Raw genomic sequence first — 20,396 nt, forward strand, 5'->3', positions numbered from 1 at the left:
TATTTTAATGATTTTCTTTTTTTCTTTTTCTTTTTTTTTCACTCTCTTTGTCTAGAAAGATTCCAGTTTCCATACCTGAAAAAAAAAAATTATTGGGGAAGTGTGGATTGCAATAGTCTTGTATTTTTCCACAGCTTAACGAAAAGGCCAGTCTGGTTTTGGTGTTTGTTTTTTTCTTTTTCCTCTCCAGTTTATCAGTGTTTTAAAATATGCAAGTTAAGGATTTAAGGTTAAAATGACAGTTGTCTTTAAGCTAGTATATATGAAACCCACTGAAATCTGAAGGTATAACTTTTAAATTATTGAGATAGAATAATTCTGTAGAAACCTTCTGAAATTATTTCTGTGTTTTAAAAAAATAGCTGAGTTATGTTTTGATCTGTCATAAAAATTAATATGGTTAGATATTAACTTGAATGGAAGATAGCATTTCTCAACAGATCCAAGCTCTGCTGCCAGATGAAAATGAACTTGTTTCTAAATATACTCCCCTCCTGGACAGGTGGTATCATTATAGTCCCTGTCTTGGCAAATGCACTTGGTAGGTAAAGATAATTATGCCTGTGGCTCTTTCCACAAATTCTTGTTTAAATCCTTTGAAAACACACAAAAAAAGTAGTAAGCAAATGCAAGTTTAATTTGTATCTTTTCTGATTTTCCTCTAATTTTTACAATATAAGGTGGTACATTTCTAATGAGAACACTTTGGGGTTTTTTTTTGAGAACTGGTCTGAGATTTGCAGTACTGCTGAGAAGTTGTGTTATAGAATACTGGTCTGAACTGGAAGAGAACTGATGGTTCAGAAATACTTGGATTTGTAATACAATTTCATATCAAGTTTCTTAGAAAACCTCACTGTAATGTTATTCTGTAACTTTGCTACTTGGGCATTTTAGTGGTAGGGGAAGACAACTGTATTGGTTTATTTTCACATTGATTTTTTTTTTTATTAGTGTTTTTCTTTGACTCCTCCTGGTTGTGGTGCTCTTGGCTAGGTAATTTATGGCCTAATAACAAGCTCAGATGACTGTCCTGGTTGCCAGAGGTCTGACAGACAGATCTGAGAAGTGTTTTAAAGAACACATTTGGTTTGAAATTGCTTTTCTGATCTTCCCCAAATGAAACCCTGCTGCTACACCCATTATTTTTGGATTGGGAGAAGCTGCAGTGGAGCAGGGATGGTGTGTGTTGAAAAAGACACCTGAAAAACAAAGCTTTTTGGAAGCTGAAGTTTGCTGGGGAGATGAGAAGTGGGCCAATTCCATTTGGAGAAGAGGTGGAGTTTTCACAGACTGGGATGGGTGGTAGGGTAACACTGCTGAGGCCATGGCTAACATTTGCATTTGTGCAAGCTGAAGTAGGGACCCTTCCCTGTCTCCCCTGATTCTCTGAATGCACATGCTGTAGCCCTGGGCATGCTGCTGTCCTGAGGTCTGCTGCAGAGGAGCATCCTGTGTCCTCCTGCGATCCTACAGAGATGCCTGGCTCTGTGCTGTTTTGTGTGGTAGAGCTCCTTACTCAGCAGGTCCCAGTGGCCATGTGGCTTCTGCATCACTGTGCTCTGGGAACAGGGTCGTGGTGGCATTGATTGAGGGCTCTTCAGAAATTAAACACATTTTCTTTGACTGGTTAGTTTGAAAGAGAGTGAGGAGAGTAAACAAAGGGTTTGTCTATGTGTGAGATACAGCAAATAGAGTCAAGGCTGTGGTGGTTTCATAAAATCTTGTGGTGTGATAAAATGATAAGCTTTCTAGGGAGCTCTAGGGGGATTCCTGGTAGCTTTTTGTTCCTTTTCTGATTGCTGCTTCTTTCAAACAGCAGCTCCTCTCTTTCTTTTACTTTAGCGTGGAACTTACAGAAGCTCCCATCCAGTTCCTCAGCAGATCTTTGTGGCTATCTCTGCAGAATTTACCAACCAAACCTGTTCTGGCTTTCTCACCTGGTTGCACTGTAGACTTCCAGTCTCTCAGCTGATTTTATACTGAGGGTGGGCATGATGTGTTTGCAACAAGCTTGTGTGAACTGGTGGTGACCTCTTGGTAGCAGCATTTTAGCTGTCTCCTCTTCGCATTAGCTATTCTCTTTGTAAAAAGCCACTGTATTTCAGCTCTGTGTCTTGTAGTTTTCTTTCTTGTTCTAGATCTGCCAGCTCATCTTCTTTGCTGACCACCAAACCTTGTCCTTTCATCTGCATTCTGTCTTCCCAATCACACGTATCACACAAATCCTATTTTTTCCTTTTTAAACATCTCATTATCCTTCTGTTATTTTTTTGGAGTGCCTTATCCTTTCTCCACTTGGGAGAATATCTGGTTCCATCTGAAGAGCACAGTGTGACTTCCTTTCCAGTGTTCAGAGCATGCCCTTTGTTGATTTTTGATCTGGACCCTCACCCCAGAAATAAGGATAAATTCTCCCATCACTTTTGGAGCCCTCCATAATCTGAGCTTCAGATTCCAGTAAAATAGGAGTTTTTATCTTTCTGAGGTTATGGTTGTGATGTTTTCAAGCTGAATTATCTGCTCCCAGGCTGAATTTTCTCATCTTTTGTAAACATAACTGATGTCATCAAGATAACTTCTACAATAGAAGTTGCTTGGTGAGGAAAAGAACTTTGTGTTTCAAGCATTAAATAAGATTGCATCACACAAAGGAAGGGGATGGTCCTAGTAGCAAATGGCTCAAGGGAAGATTGACCCTTTAATATCAAGTGTGTTCAGAACAAGCTACAGACAAGTTAGTTCTCAGCTTGTGCTGAGAGCTGGGCTAGGCCCTGCAGTGGCAAACAAAGTGAGTAAAGCAAAGACCTCTTTCCTCAGGGAATCATGGTATGTGTCTACGTGATGTATTGTGAAAAATGTGTATTTTATGGTTGGCTTTTTACAAATATTAAAATGAATATTACGTGTTATGTTAGAAAGTTATGCTGTGTTAATTTTCTTAAGTAGTGTGTTAAATATAGTTTTAGGTTATAACATAGTGTTAAAATAGAAACTATGCTATGTAAGATACTTTTTTTAAAGAAAGGAATGAGGTACTTGCACTGAGATAGCAGCCACAAGACACTTAAATCTTTCAGAGAAAGAGAATTTATTTCTCCATTATCAGAAGAAACGAACTTCTTCCTGCCTCGCCCAGCCATGAAGATGCCGTCAGGATTAAGACGAAGAAGTTGACACTGACCAGACAAAAACTTTGTTTGAATGGAATTTATGCATCATGTATGAGGTGTATGAATATGCAACGGGCTATTGCTTTTAAGGGTTAATCCGCTGTTAATGTATGTCCTTTTTTGGGCTTATTTTGCCCAGAAAGAGGGACCCAGACCGTCCTAACACTGGTTTTGTTGTCTTGTGTTGTCCTAATCCTAATTGTCCAAATTTTTATTACTCTAATTATATTACTGTTTTTATAACCATTTTATTACTATTAAACTTTTAAAATTTTAAAAACAAGTGATTGGCATTTTTCACATGTATTATGAGCCAGTATGAGCTTGTAATACCAGAAATATGTTGCATAATCATACCTGTAGTAAGTTGGTCTCTGAACATGTATGTATTCAGTATGGCAGAATGTTTGCTGATTGGAAACAGTGCTGTCAACCTAAATGTAAGGAAATCGTGTGCCAGGCCTCCTCTCCAAAATGTGATTGCCTTTAAAATTACAAGATCAAACCACTACCAATAACAAATGAAGGCAATACATTTTTGATTCTATTTGCTATGTAGTGTTGGAATATTTGTTGTCTGCTTGCAAGTATGCAAAGTTGTATTAAATCTCAGATTCTAGGTTAGTTAGTTGATTACAGCCTGGGCAATACTGGCTAATACTCATCAAATACCACAAGTTTTGCTGAGTGTGGCTACTCTGGGTTGTGTAACTGGGGAGATTCACACCTGTGCTGTGTGCTGTGAGGAACCTGAATTTGAATGTCAGGGTGAGACATGTGCATGTTACATATTGAGTAGAAGTGTGTTTAGAGAATGTGCAAGATGTCTGAGGATGTGGACAGGCTTTTTTGTTTCTAGGTAAGGTAGTTTAAGAAGCTCCCATCCCCAGCTGCTCAGTTTCCATCAGTGCTAGAGATTTCAGTCTCCCCAGCTGAGCTGGTGCAGTTGGAAGGATTCTACAGTACATTGTCAGATCGTTATCCGCCAGCACCTTAAGCTCAGATAATGGGCTTTGAAGAACAGTAGGTGAGGAATACTTGCACCTTTTGTCCTCCTGGCAGTGGAGGTGAGGATCCTACTGATAGGTATGGGGAGATTGGGGATGACATGCATCTAAGGAATGCTTATGTCTTAAATCACTTCCAATTTTCTGTAGAATAAACATCTGTCTAACCCAAGGCAAGGCTGGAAAGGTGCTAGTAACATGGCTTGATATTACAGACACTGAAACTTCCTGCCTCAGAGGGGCTTTATGCTTCCTCAAGAGAGATTGCAGTAATGTGTGGTGCAGGAAGGAGTGTGTGTGACAAGCAGAAGATCAGGTGTCCTCTCACTGAAGTTTGTTTGCCATCTAGACTGAGGCTGAGCCACTGAAACTGTTTCGGGTTTTATTTCAGCATTAGGAAGTGCTATGTCAACTGCATAGTGATATGTCATCTTCTGCTCCATCACTACTCTGCATCTATCCATGATTAAATCCGCATGGAGCTGTCTCATCCCTGTCCAGCTGCTGCTAATGCTTTGATTTTGATGCCCTGTGTTTGGAATCAGATCCTAATCCACATCGGAAAGCAAGCAAATGCCAGGAGCTGGAGTGCAGTTAATTTATTAAGATAGGCTGACTGGGTGTTTGCTCCATTTCTGACATTTTTTGCAAGGCTTGCTCTTGTCCTGGGGATATTACTGCCCAGCAAAAGTGCAATATAATGCAGATCGAAGGATCATCCATTTTATATTCATTATAATTTTAACTAGTACTTGCCTGACCTCATGTATGGGGAATGATCACAACTGCTCCTGAGCATGTGTGGGGTTATGTACTCACCCATTCTGTCTGTCCTGTCCCTGCCCTTCTGTCAGTGAACCAGCAAAATGGCTTTTGTGTTGGTCTCTCTGCCAGTCTCCAGGAGTTCTCAAACTAGGTCCCTTGGCTGAGATGGAAAGAAAGAAAAAGTGCTTTTCTCTGACCCTGTGTGGTAAAATTTGGAAAGCTACAGGAGAGATATGGAAGAGTGAAGTCTAAAAGCAGCTGAAAACAGTTGGGTAGAAAATAAATCACCATGGTAAAAAAAATATTGCTTTCAAGATGACAAAGAAATGGGAGTTCTCTGTTCACGTCCATTACTATCCGACAGAAAACCATGTGGTGCATGAGGTTTGCATAAGTTTGTCATGTGAGATGAAGACTGTTCAAATCTTTAATCCTTGCAAGGAAAGAGAAAAAAATGTTCCTGGGTATGTGTTTTTGCCATTTCTACCCAACTTTTCCTTGTCTTCACTGTTGGGAATGTGTGTCCTGGAAAAATTAATAGTCTGAAATGAACATTTTCCCTTTTACCTGTTATTTGCACTCAGATACGGATTTTGCTTCTAAATAATGTTACTGTTCAGCATTCAGGAGGAACTGGTAATAATTTTGTCATACCCCAGATGTGACTGTGAGCATTCCCTAACATGCAGCAATACAAAATTGCCTATATGTGATGGGAAGGAGGGCTGATTTTTCAGGGTGGCGGATGAGGAGTGTTCTTCTGTTCCAGCCCACCGGCACCACTCTGATGAGCCCATCAGAGCACTGAAGATGTGTACAATGAATGCTAAGCACATAGTGCAAATAAGCACAATAATAATAATAATGTTGAAGATAGGAAATGAATAATTTCGCTAAATGAAGCTTGGGCAGGAATTCAGATAGAAAGTATGTAATTAAACCAAGCTGGAACTTGATCAAAATACTGAAATGGTACTAGGAAAAAAAGAGAAAAGTTATTTAATGACTATTAGCAGGAAGAACCTTGAGTTTCTACTTCATCCGGAAAGAAGACAACTGCTGCCAGCTCCAGAAAAAATTGAATTCCCAAGAGAATGTCCCTCCTTCTCCCAAGTGATTTTCCCATGGAGAATTTCTGTCTTGGGCTGCCAGGATAATACTCACCAGTTCTGGAGGTGGGGCAGATATCTCTGCAGGAGAGAGACTTTGGGGTTTGGCCCTGGAAGGACAGTGAGATAGCCGGTGGCTGAGCTGAGCATGGCCAGTGCTGGTCCTGTCTGAGGTGGCAGGCCGTGGCAGGTTGTCATGGGCTGACGATGGCTGGATGCTGGCCACCCACGGAAGCGGCTCACCCCTTCCCTTCTGCAGCTGGACAGAGGACAGAAAATATAACAAAGGGTTCATGGGTTGAGGTAAGGACAGGAGAGATCACTCATCAAGCATCATCACAGGCAAAACAGGCTCAACTTAGAGATATGAAGTGAATTTATTACTAATGAAATCAGAGCTGGGTAGTGAGAAGTAAAAAAAGCCCTTAAAACCACATTTCCAGCTCTACCTCCTACACCAGCGGTGCAAGGAGACAGGGAATGAGGGTTATGGTCAGTTGATCATCTGTGGCTTCTGCTGCTGCTCAGGGAGAAGAGTCCTTCCCCTGCTGCACTGTGGGGTCCTTCCCATGGAAGACAGTTCTCCATGAACTTTTGTGATATGAGTCCATCTCATGATCAACACTCCCTGAGAACTGCTGCAATGCAAGTCCATCTCAAAATCAACAGTCCTCCTCAAACCACTGCAGCGGGGGTCACTCTTCCATGGGGCGCAGTCCTTCACAGAAAGGCTGCTCCAGCCTGAGAGGAGGGCCCCTCTCTCCATGAGTGTCCCATGGGCTCGCAGCCACCTCTCAGCTATCCACCTGCTCTAGCGTAGGGCTTCTCCACAGGCCTCCGGTGGATCTCTGCATTCCCATGGATCTCCGTGGGCTTCAGGGGCATGGCTGCCTCACCATGTCTTCACCATGGCCTGCAGAGGAATCCCAGCTCTGGTGCTGGGAGCACCTCTCCCCCTCCTTCACTGGCCTTGGTGTCTGCAGAGTTCTTCTCACATGTTGTCACTCCAGTTAAAATTATGCTACCACTTTTTGTTTATCTTTGTTCTTAAATGTGTTATCACAGAGGCTTTACCACCATAATTGGCCCAGCCTTGACCAGCATGCCCATCTTTAGAACTGTCAGGGACTGGCTCTGCTGGACATAGAAGGAACTTCTAGCAGCTTCTCATAGAATCCACCCTGTAGCCCCCTGCTACCAAAACTAGGTCATGCAAAACCAATAGACAGGTTTAAATAGCTGGTCCTGCTGAAGTGGATGAAATGACTGGTTACACAGTCCTGTGCCCATCTGAACTCTGACCAGACAAATCTTTTCTTAACTTGAACTCTCCAGTACAAACAATCTGTGGAAGAAGGGTGAGCAGCAAGGATCTTCACCCTATCGCAAACCACAAAGGCCCATTTGCTACTGTGAGATAAAAACTCAGAGCTGCTCCTGCCTTTACTGGTTAGCGACTGCTCCCTCTTCTGCTCCCATGGCTAGAGGACATCATAAATTACCAAGAGAGCCCTCCCCTTAGCTGGGTGAGGGCTGAACTTTGCTTGTGTATTTGAGCTCAGTGCATAATTAACCTGGCACAATTCACTGAGGCAGAGTTCACTGTAAATCCTTACACAGTAAATGAATTGTAGTCAGTACATTTTGGAGATGACTGAAAGGCAATTTGAAGACTAAATAAAGCAGGATGTTGAAATTTCAGAGAGTAAGTATTTTGAAAGGATTTGAGGCAAAAGGAGAAGTGTGATGTGGCTGTGTATGCTAATAGGATGGTCAAGCAGTACCTGCCTGCATGGGCTCATGGGGAGAAGGAAGGATTGAGCCTTCATTCCTGCAGTGGAGGCAAAGGAGGTGGAATGGCATTGCCAGACATGTCATGGACCCATGACATAGCTCAGTAGTTCTTGAGCCCATTTTTTCACCCAATTTTCATAAAAAGGATACATTGCTCGAGGCAGGGGTTTATCCCACAATTGTCTTGCTGCTCATTTGACTCTACTAAAGCCAGAATGTCACTTAGCTTTGCTCTGGCTATGAGGGATCGTTTTACAGCCCCAGGCATGTTGGTGTCTGTGTGAGACACAAGGGACAAGGAAGAGTTTGCAGAGAAAGGCTTCATTGAATGCCACAAAGCTTCAAGGTCAGTAATCTTACAGGAGCTTCTAGCAGCTGGCACTCTGCCCTTGGCTCCCAGGTGGTGGTGGTCCAAGGCTCTGTGCCTCCCTTTGTCTGTGCTAAGACTCAGAGAAATTAAAGCAGCAGGAGCAGAACTGCTCAGGCTGGGACAACTGATGAAATGGCACCTTAGAACATGCCAATACTTAGGAATCCTAGGATGGGAGGAGAGGGAGTTTACTGTGACAGCTTTCATAAGCTGATCTATCATTTAGGCCTGGTTGAACGTGTGATCATTGGGCTGTAGCCTTCTCCTAAGTTACTGGGAGGAAATCTACAGAGTGAGCCGTGCTTGGCTCCCTGCCGTGCTTGCGTGATGCTGGCTGCACTGGGGACTTGCTGTGCTTAAGGTGCTATGAATTGGATCCAAGCATGATTTAAGGCAATTTTCTTGTAATTCACAGTCAAGCAATGGAATAGATCTGTCTTCTGAGAATCAAAAGTATTAATAACTCCCTTAGACACAATTTGGAAGCAAATGAATATCTACATTTTTTGCTGAATTTCAGAGTGTTATTTTACTGTACAGAGATGAGCTCCATTAGCAGAACACATGAATTAAAACAAAGCAGCTTTATTTGCATTTTGGTAAACTGTTCTTGAGACAAGAAAGCTCATCTAGTTGTGAATATGTGGCAACGAAGATTGTAAATGGTGCAATGGGGCTTAATCTTTAGGTTTTATATTTCTGCAAAATGGCACTCATACAGAAACATTTCCTTACCTACAGCTGAAATTTGTCACCATGGTAACCTTCTGTATTTGGAGGGGTGGGATGCTCTAGGCAAGTATGCAGCTACAACCTCAGAAATTGTTCCCCAAACTGAGATTCATTTCTCCTCTCCTTCCTTAACATCTGTGAGGTTCTTACACACTGGACACAGCTCACGTAACCAGATCAGAGAGAGGCTGTGTGAATTTAAACTCTTTTCTTTTTTTGGAAAGGAGCAGTGTTTGGGGCAGTTTCCTCCCTTATTCAACTGGCTCCATCGTTCTCTGACTGCAGCTCCAAACCAGTTTGGCTCTCCAGGTGTTGCTGGACCATGCTCTGCTCCAATACCTGAAGTGTCACCCACTGTTGCTGGGGAAAAGCAGAAATCCTGAATGGGGGGCCACAGCAACTCAGCAGGGGGGAGCATGTTAATTTGGCCTCAATATGCACACAGCTCTATTTTGTTTTGTTTGACATGTTTTGAGAGCAACTTCAGGCCTTAAATTTTTTTTTAAAGTTTATTTCTATTTATTCTGAAGAGTCAAAACCCCTTCACACAAATGTGATCAGGATTTCTGAAATTAAAATTATTAAAGCTGTGGAGAACCCTTGCCTACAATATTGTGTCAATGCAATAGTATTCGAAGGACATGTCAACATCTTGATAATTTAACTTCTGACTTTTATTTCCCATTTATATGCCAAACTTCTTTGCACTGCTTGCCCATGTTCTATTTTTGGGTTGTAGGAAAATGGAGGAGTTTATGATTAAAGCTCTGGACAAAGGCTGTGCAAAAGCTCTGGACGAAGACTGAAGTTGCTATTAGTGAGCTACTGACTGCCACTAACTCTTGATACAACCATGGCTGAGTCATTCCATGTCTTTCTGGCTTAGGTGCTCATCTGTAGACAATACCTTCTTTCTTCTTCACCTTCTGTGTGTTGTGTGGGCATCCAGTATGGCAAGAGCTGGTGTTGGGGATGCTCCTCATCTGTGCAGGAGGGCCTTGATTTTATCTGAGGCTTCTTGATATAGAATAAAAAAACAGTGAATAAAAATTATTCAAGGGATTTCAATAACAAGCAAAGCGGTGACCCTACCTGATTATTTGCTTTTTGAGAAGCTCCTGGCCTGCCACAGGAGCCACCAGTGGAAAAGGCCCTGCCATCTGAGTACTCCTTTCTTCTCCCTGTGACCGATGTTTACATCCTCTTATCTTCCCCCTGTAGGGTGGAGCAATCAAAAACATTCCTGCATGTTAAGGCAGGATGTGTTTGAAAGTGTTGTCTGGCCCAAGCTAGCTCTGGCTTCAGTGCCTCCTTTGAGGCCACCTACTAATCTGAAGTATGCCACCTTTAAGTAGGAAGATCAAGTTTAACAGCCTCAGAGCCACTGGCAGGCAGAAGGAATAATCTTTCAGGGCAGTTTGAGCACTAGGTCCACCTCCTGGCATTTAGCACATGAGGCTGAGCTGACTATTAATATGCAGCCACCACGCTGCTGTCCCAGTAGGGACTGGGGGCAGAAAGTATCATTTAGGGGATTTTACAAGGCAAAAGAATATGGAGCACTGAAAATATCTGTGTTCAGAGGTTACCATCCACCATCTCCCTTCCTTTGCACTGTCTTCTCTCTTTGTCAAGAGAAACACAGCATGAAAGGGGAAAAAGGCATATGCTGAGGCTGCAGTAAGCTCTTGGTGTCTCCTACGTTCTTTCCCCTCTTCTGCTGTGCACGCTCCTCCTTTTGTCTTGTTTAGGCTGGAGTGGTGGATCACAAAGAGACTGTTATTAGGAGAAGGACCTTGCCATTCAGATGCTTCTAGACCCATCTCCCAGATTACTGACATCCCTTGCATCTGCAGAATTGGCTAGGGAAATTTGTAAGAACGTGTTTTTCATTGAGAGATTTTTGGAGACATCTTCCTATCAGGTGGATTGCACAAAATGGCTCCCTCCAAAGGAGGGAGGATCTCCCAGTCAACTTCCCCAAAATGTAAAGCAGGGAGGAGGGTGAAAAGCTATGATTTTCAAAATTATCCGAACATTTTTTTCAAGTAGCTTAAATTGTTTGCATGCTCAGACTGGCTTGGGGGATGAATGGAGGTTGTGCTGGGTGCCTGTTGCATTCAAATAAATTGCTCCTTTCCCCAGAGCTCCATCTCCTCTGTGCAGCCAAATCATGTATGTTTGCAGGAGACAGTATGCTTGTGTTTCTCCCACGACCCTGCTGGCTCATTAGTGTTATTTCTGGAGGTCTTGTTTCCACAGTAACAAGCAATTACCATTGTTCCTTGGACTGCCAAAGTTACCACCAGCAACGCAGAGGAAGATGCGTTGCTCTCTATATTGGGATAAAATGCCTTCATATGTCTTGCTATTCACTGAATGCCAATCCTGACGCAGGTCCTGTGCAAATAGCACACTCCACCCCCTGCCAATGCTGCTTTTGCTGGTATTAAGACATGCCAAATTCTGAAAAGATCCAAAGTGATCTCCTCTGGTCTGTGGCTACACTGGTAACGACAGGGTCAGGATTTCAGCAGCAGGATGACTGTACCAATGGTAGCTCTGGTAGGAATATAAATAGAATAGCTTGGAGGCAGTTCTTTTTGCAATTGTGCTTAGCCCTGTTCTAAGTAACGCTGGCTAGTGACGTCAATGAAATATACTCTCTGTATTCACCCTATAGCTCCTACCAGTGCTGTGGTGGAGTTCTCACATAAGAGTCAGCTGGTCTTGTGTGGCAGGATGCTGTGTCTGTGTTGCACAGTCCTTCATCATCCCCAAGGGGTAACGTGTGTGCCTCAGCTCCAACCATTTCTTCCATCAGCATCTTCTCCTTTCCTGTTTACCTTTACACTGCACACAGACTGATTCAGCTAAAATGGTCTCCTAACCCCACAGAACATACCCCGAATTTCATGCACATCATGAAAAGAGTAGGCAGCTGGGAAGCTGAAGGAATATGGGCTTTTGTAGGTGAGATCAGTGGGATACTGGAATGCTGAGGCAGCCGATCAGGTTTCATGGCTTGGTGAGTTTTTATGGCTTTCAGTGACTCCAGTTTCCAAGTGTGACTACGTATTCTAAAAAGCTCTAGGGCCCTGTTGTAAGCTCTGAGCTCCTCTTAACAGAGTTTTCTTGTGAATGGGTGTATGTATGGATCTACATATACACACCCACTTGCCCAAATGACTAATAGCAGGTGTTGGAAGGAGAACACAGCCTCTAGCTTACATAAAGCAAAGCACAAGGAAACTTGCTCCAAGGAAGCTGAAGCAGACAGATCAAGAGAAGCATTTTAAAACTGATGAACTGCCTTTTGTGAACGGTCTTGGAAGCACCTGCACTAGAGATTTTTAAAAGCTGGACTTATCAGAGAAGGTAGAAGACACTTTCACATCAGGTCACAGTATGAGTGTACGAGGGTGACAACACACCAAAGTGCTGCTTTGACAGCCACCAAGATTCTTCTGCTTTAGATACCCTGAAGGAAATCAAAATCCAACAGCAAACACACTGTCTTTTCATAGGATGGAGAAAGGGATAGGCAAAAACAATTGTTGATAAGGTCCTTCATTCTTTGTTCTGATTAAAGTCCCACCAAGTCGGCAAAGGTTGTCTGGGAAGTGGGGGGAAAAAAGGATCACAGGGAATGGGATACTCATGATGCAGAACAGCCATCACCTTGATGTGAAATGAAGGTGGAGGAAGGAGTCAAACACAAGTGGAAGAAATGTACCTGTCTATCACATATCAATTCTAAAGGCTGTGCCTAATTTTTAAGTATCTCTTAATTAGTAGAATTGAAATGTTAGAAAGTCACTCAGTTTTCTTGTGGGCTTACCCTGAAGGTAAGTCAGCACCAGAGAAAGGTTAAGAAAATATCCTTGGGCATGTGAGAGTTGTCCTACATAATTCAGCAAGCTTCTCTTCTCCTCTTTTCTGTTGCATCCACCCAAAGCCTTGGATTTTAGCACACAATCTTACTTTCCACATGTAAACCAGAAGCTGGTTAGTTCTAGGGGACAGCTTGGCTGGTCCATAACGAACGGAGGTTTGGTTTTGTATTGTAAGGAAAATATTCCCACCTCAAAAATCAGCCAAGGCTTTCTCTTGCTGTGGGCTCCAGGGCAGCCCTGTCGCCCCAGCCTTGCAGTGGGCTGCTGTGCCGAGCTGGCCGGCAGACAGACACTAGGTGGAAGCCTTGGGTTGCAGTTCCACTGCAGCTGCTGACGGCAGGAAGAAGAGGACTTGTGCTTTCAGAAAGGAGAGCTTTTTCTTTTCTTCTTGCCTTCACATGCTAGAAAGGGAAGTCCAAGCTCTTCTGATGCACCATGGGGTGAGCAGAGGAATGGAGGAGAAGTGTCAGTCCCATCCCGGGTCCTCCCTGCAACAGGATCTTGTGAGCAGGGCTGTGGTGGGAGCCTTGAAATCTTCTGTATTCTTGGGTGTGGTGGGGTGGCAAGATTGATGTAATTTATCCTGATTTATTTTTATCCTCGTTTATATATTCTGATGGGGATAATTTTGAGATCCCTGTGAGTGCACAGAAAAGAATTAATATTGGGATGAAAGTGAGTACCTATGAGCTGCTTTACCTTGCAACAAATGCTGATAGAACCAGCTACGATAAAAGTGCATGCTGAATTTATGATGATTGCTTTTGACAAGGCCTCCAATCTGAAAACTATTCCAAATAGGGAGATTTACAGTTAGTACAAAGAATGAATCACAGGTTAAGTGAGAGCCAGAGGAAACTTGAAATGTTCATTTGAGAGGAATGTCAAAGTTTATGATTTCAAGGCATCTTGTTACTTTCAGTGATAAAAATACTGTTTTCAGTGCATTCCTAGAAACTAAAAATTATGAACATTAAAATTAGATACTTTTAGAAAAATAACTGATATTTTATTTTAAAAATTAGTGAAGTTTTGGTATCCTTTCACATATCAGTTGAAATGCAGAGTTAAGTTATGCCAAGTCAAGTCTCATATGAGGCCACGTTATGCAATCCTACCAGTAACATAACATACCATGAATACAATAATTAAATATTGTTATATAATTCAGTACAGGTGATATTTTATAGTCAAAACAAGAGGTTTTTCTACGAAGAAATGAGCTTGCTATCAAAAGCAATAGCAAGTTTATTAGTCTGTGCTGAATGAAACCATTTAAATTTTTGCACTCTGAAATAGAAATGTTCTGGGTACTAGTTAGGGACCAGTTGTTTTTAATATCCTGGAAACCTGATTCCAGACTAATGGCAGGATATTGAACTCATCAATGTCTCTCATTATTAACTGAAGAACATAAAAACAACACAAGCAGAAAAATATATTAAGAAAAGGTTGCTTTCAAAAATAGTATTTTAATTAAAAAAAAAAAAATCTGTCATTTTTTTCCTTAAGGCAAACTTTTCAATATTGAAATTTTTGTTTCAGCCTCCTTTTACATAGGGATTTTTCATTTGTACTTGGGACTTTTTGAAAAATGTTGATTTTATCAAAGTGGTATATTCTGGTTGAAGACTGTTTCAATTAAAATTTTCGCACTAGTATGAGCTGTTATGACACACTCCTCCTTCACCCTCTGTGATAAAGCCGTGGTAAAAGGGTGAGTGAAATTATTGATTTCCCTTTCCGTATTTTTTTTTTTTTTTAGTGCAGTGACTTCGAGAGCTCCATGGCTGTTCTGCAGACAGATGCACAATTGTGAAACATCAATATGGACTGCAAATCTCTACTGTCAGTCAGCTCCTCTTCCCTCTGCATAACGTAATCCCTATCTCCACAATGCCTGCACAGATACACACTTGCAAAGATGTTTTTCTGGAGATAGCGTGCATAGCAAACACTCCCTTACTTGTTCTCATCTCTAGCAACATTATACAGAGTTTCAGTTCACAGTTCCCTGTCTTCCCCCTCCTACCACTGAAATGCAGCCAACTCTGAGCTGCGGCTATTAAACATCACACAAGCAACACCACAAAACAGATTGTGGAAAGCACAGGAATTCACAGAAAAGCAACAAATTGACAGAGGTCAGGGAAATGAAAACAAAGGATCACAGGGAACGAATTACTTATGATGTAGAATAACCATCACCTTAGCGTTCAGGTGATACCAGGATGCAAGGGCAGGTTTTTGAGGTTTGCACAAGGAGATGTCACTAGGAGCAGTCAGGTTTCAGCAAGGGAGATGAGCAGGTCAGCTTCCTAAACCACTGAGTTTTGTCAGTCTTTCAGAGTCCCAAGGAAAGGGCTGAAGGCATCATTGCTTGGGGGTTTTAGAACTGGTCAGTTTCAAGACAGGTCAAGGCACTTCTGGGGCAGATGCATAAAACAAGATGGAGCAAGTACTGTATCTGTTCCCACTTTGTACGAGTCTGAGGAAACAGTTGGGAGAAAGATGGAAAGGTCTGAAGGAATCACATGTACAAAGTCACAAAACAGTGTGAACTGGTGTGGTAATAGCTGTGACGTGGCCAGGGAAAAGCTTTCAAAGACAGTGCTCTTCTTTGACAAGAAGGTCATCTACATGGTGACCTTAAGGTGAGAAAGGAGGAAAAAGGGGAAGATCTGCAATGAATCAGAGGAAAGAGAAATGTGTGTGAAGGTATCTAGCCGTTTATGTCTGTGTGTAGCACAACAGGAATCTCATTCAGGTTGGAAAAAGCATTGCAAGTGTCTGCATCTCAGTTTGCTTACACTAGTGGCTTGAAGAGGGCACCTTGGCACAAAAGCTGCACATGAATTCTTGCTGCTTTGGGTGAAGTGACGAGTGGGGAATGTTGCCAGACACTGTCAGTGAGCATTCAATGGACAACTAAGAAGCAACTGCAAAAGTCTGTTCCCAACTCAAGTTGCATAGCAACACAAAATCGTCAGATTGCCGTTGTGTCAGTCCCTTACATTATCCCCGTTACTGCAGCTGGTTTTAGAAACCAGGCAGTATGATGTTACTAGCCCACTTCACAGCTGGATGTGGGACCTTTGTCTCTTGCTGAATGATGCCATGTAATTTGCTGCAAAGGTGTCTCAAAGCAGTACACAGAGAGAAAAATCTTTGACGATCCATTAACACAGACCATAAGGAGCAAAGGATGTGGCTGTGCAGTGTGGGGCAGGAGAGACAGATCAGGGTGCATCAATATCCTTAAAGAAGTCTAGCATCTGCCAAATTTGTCAGGATGTGTGTTATCCCATCACTTTTCTGAACTGAGTCTTCACTGATCCAGTTGAAAGCCTATATTAAGGGGTGTGCCACAGTTGCTCAATGCTGCCAGTGCATGCTTGTGCTTGGTGTTTGGATCTCTCCTGTGGACCATTGCTGCTGTGCAATTCTAACTTCCAGCCAGCTGTTTACTGCTTTTCAGTGTAAGCACCTTGTGAGCTGTTTCCTGGTGGAGATGCTGAAGTACTGAAGTAGTCACAACATCATCATCTTGTAATGATGAAAACAGAAACTGCCAGTCTCTGAAAAATACCTGGAAGTCTGCTTCTCTTGCAGGATGTTTCTAGTAACCTGCATAATGTCTTTCCTGGATGTCTTGTGTAGCACAGCATCCTCCTCCCTTTTTCATTCTATTGCTGCTTCTTTTGCTGTCACAAGACCCTGACATGCCCCTGCCATCTCTGCAGCCAAGGCAACCAGGGTACCAAGGTGTGGCTGGAATTTTAAGGATGCAAATAAAATGAATGAACTCCTTTACTGCAAAATCAGAGTGACATGGATTTAAGACACCAGGTGGAATGAAAATTACCTTGCAGGCCTTTTGCACTGGATGATGGGGAATGACCTGATAAGCAAGTAATTCTCAGTGATATATCTCCTTTCTGAAGAGTGCCTGGTTGTAAACTATGCCAGCTTTTTCAAGATCACCACTGCAAATTATGAACCAGCAAACAGAACCTCAGAAGGACAAGATAGACTGCCTCCTGCCTCTGTATAGAGTAATGGAATTATTCTGCTTCATTAAAACAACTGATGAGAAAACAAAGAGCCTCAAGATTCAGTTCCTCTGTTTCTGTGCCCAGAATGCAAAGCACACAAATGGCACAACACCTGGACTAGGACCTCCAAGTCACTCTTGCTTGATATCAAGGAGACTGAGCTTGGACAAAGTCTAGCACAGCAGATGATAAACATCCATGTATGACATTGCTAAAAGAGATCTGATAACCATGGAGTTACCCTTAACAAAGGAACATCTCTTTAATGCAAAATGGCTTAGCGGTTCTTATAAAAAAGGAACAAAACCTGTTTGCTTGATTTTCACCTTTCTTCCCTTCAATACTCCCCTGAACTGCTGGATGGGACACTCCGAAAAGCTTATTTCCCTCTTCAGGAGAGAGTCTCCTCTCTCTCTATTTTTGATGTATCTTGCTTCCCTGTGAGGATGAGGGATTTGAGATCATTAGTGAGACAGCAGGTGTTGGAGTGGTCACTGGCACCCACCAGCTTTGTAACGCAGTCATCCCGAGAACTACTCTAAGGAGGGATTTGTCCAAGGGCTCTGCAGAACAAATAAGATTTGCAGCTGCTCTACATGTGTTTGTGGCCAGTCCTGGCAGTTCAGTGAAGGAGTCAGTACTGAGTTTTAGGCTGTGTCAGCCAGAATGAAGTGTTTTGTGTAACCCTGCTGCCATGGACTTTGTGGAAGTACAGATAGGAGAGACTATTCCATAGAGCCAATTCATGTGTGATAATTAATATGGCTTTTCCTTTTTAACTTGGGTCTTCTAGTTTGTGGTGGATGGGGCTAAGGGTCTCCATTGAAGAGTGGAGGATTCTTTTGTCAGACTTTACACTATGGTCAGACCTCTGTAAGATTTCTCCACACATATCTCTATCAGTTTCAGTCTGTATTACCAAGTACAGTCTTTGCAGTGCCTCAGCTTTATTTGTCAATCTGAGTTTCCTATGACCTTTGAGGATAACATTTGCAGGTTAAAATGTGCTGAATAAGGACAAACGAGAAATGCAAAAGAAGTGAAAATATTCAGATTGTAGAGAAAATCATCTTCTGTCAGCATTGTTTGCATGTGTACTCATTTCTTATAAACATTCAAAGGCTTGAATTTCCTGTTGCTATTATATGTGGAAAACAAATGTCAAGACTGCACATGAGTAGTTTCCATAAATTAATTTTAAATGTGCAGACACAGTTCATCTCAAAGTGCTTGTGCACCCCTCTTGTCAGAAAGCAGAATAAATGATGATCAGAATCACCACCTAGGGCTGGTTATTTCCATCCGTAGTTATGAAAATGCTCTACAAGGAAGGTCAGGAATCATAGCCTCCAATTTTGCAAATGGGACACTGTTCCTCAGTAAAGCCACTTGTCTGGCAGTCAGAGAGCTTCCACCTCTCTACCAAACCTGCAGAGGCAAGTGCAGATGCACATTTAATTATTTTCACTTCTGCCCTTGACTACTCCTGTCGCTATGGAACACGAAAGAACACGGACACACACCGCTGCTCCAAGGTGAAGAACAAAAAGGAAGTTTATTTCCTGACTCCAACATTTATAGTTTTCCAAAAGTGACAGTGGATTGGAGGGTGACAGTGCCACCTCTCCAATGCCACTGGGCAAACCAACAGTTCCTCAAGTCTCTCCTCCTCCATAAAGGAATGCAAAACAATGTGTTATTTACAGACAGTGTGTGAGAAAGTTGTCCACAAGAATGTAAACATCAGAAGGCTTAGAAAATCCTAGAAAATCAGGGCGACACTACTCCTTTTAAAAGGAGTCACTCACCCTTTCATTTATTGCTCAGGACGTGAGGCTGTCCATCACCACCCAGCAGAGGCTGCTGTCCATCCTGTGAACTGAAGGCCTTGTAAGCATGCCTTGCTGCTTCCCTTCAGGTCACCTCTGCTTCTGCCTTCAGTGCCCCTCACTGCAAAGGATCTCTTCTCCCGTGCATCTCTTTTGGGCTGGTCAGGGGCCACCTTCAGCAAACGTCCTGGCAGAAGAGTCCTGATTGTGTGCTTCAGTCTTCTGTATCTTTCTGTCCTTGTCTTGTTCTCAGGGACCTCTCATTTTCCAAGGCTGTCAGACAAAAATTTGTAGTCCTGAGTCCTCTCTGCTTTCTTGTGTGTGTTTTTATCATGACAGTCCCCCGGACTGAGCAGAGGTGCTGGAGGGTTACAGGGTGAATGTGTTGTTTCGTGCCAGAGAAAATTTTGATAATGCATTTTACAGGGTTCCCTGGGAGGATGAGCTTGGTAGTGGCTTCAAGAAATTAAATTCATGCAGAAGGGACTTGATCGAAATGTTTGAAGTAACATGTATCAGAAGAGGTCTTGTTGGGAGCACCTTTTCTTTGTGTCTTTCCAGAAACTAACAAAGGGCCATTTAGAGAAAAATTGGCAAATGCAGTACCTGGCTACTTCACATAGTGGTGAATAAACCATGAGGTGTGTTGCCATTGTATGTTCTGGGGCCCACAGATGGAAGTAAAAAATCCCAGTGGTTTTATGAAGTAAGCCAGCTTCCAAATTCCTAGGAATTGAAATGTTTCTTGACACGCCTTGTACGACTTCTTCTCAAGGCCTCTCAAGGGGACACCAACAACCCTGATTGTCCTTGCCCAGCATTTCTCAGGGCTTCTTCCACTCTGCCCAGGTCCCAGGCCCTCAGGCGCCCAGAGCCATCAGCCTCTGTCCCAGTGATGCTGCAGCAGGGATGTTCTCCAGCTCCCCACAGCTCTGCCCTGCCCAGCCATGGCCCCGCTGCTCCACAGAGGTACCTGATGCCATGGGATAAGGCTGCCCCTGGTGCCTCCCAGATGCTCTGCTTCTCAGCTGGGCTGTAGGGATGTCCCTGTGGAGGCCCCAGCCTGCCTAGGGCCCTGTTTGTAAGGCTGTAACCTATTCTATATAAAGTATATACCATCACATGCCATAGTCAGTAACATTTCTGAAGTGGGTGATTCTCTCCCAACATGCTGCTTTTATCAAATGCAATGGAGTTAATGCCTGCCAGGATACAGAACTTATTGCAGAGACTGCAAATGCAATACTTGGACTAGTAAGTCATTTTACCAATGCTCTTCCTCTTAAAAGTGATCATTGTTAGAAATCATTGATCTTTTCCTTGTCCTCTTAGTACGACGATATCACAGCTCCAAAATGGAAAGCCTTGCTGTGTGAGCAGAGGTACACAGATCAATATCCCTTCTTGTGGCAGCAAGTGAAAATGTGTGCTGCAAAGGTAGACTTCCACAGTGCTGTTAGCAGGAACAGCGTGGATGTAAGCATCAAATGTCATGGCAGTTGAAATGGAAAAAGTGAATATAGATGTTTATGGCATCAATCTGCCTTCTCTGGAATTTAGGCATCATTATTTGGAGGACAGTTGCAACATTTTGTTACAAAACTTCTGGAATTTCTAGGGAGAAGGAGGAGAGTGAAGCTAGAAATATTTGCCAAATAGTTGTCTC

The sequence above is a fragment of the Haemorhous mexicanus genome, chromosome 5, assembly GCF_027477595.1.
Source record: "Haemorhous mexicanus isolate bHaeMex1 chromosome 5, bHaeMex1.pri, whole genome shotgun sequence".
NCBI lineage: Eukaryota > Metazoa > Chordata > Aves > Passeriformes > Fringillidae > Haemorhous > Haemorhous mexicanus.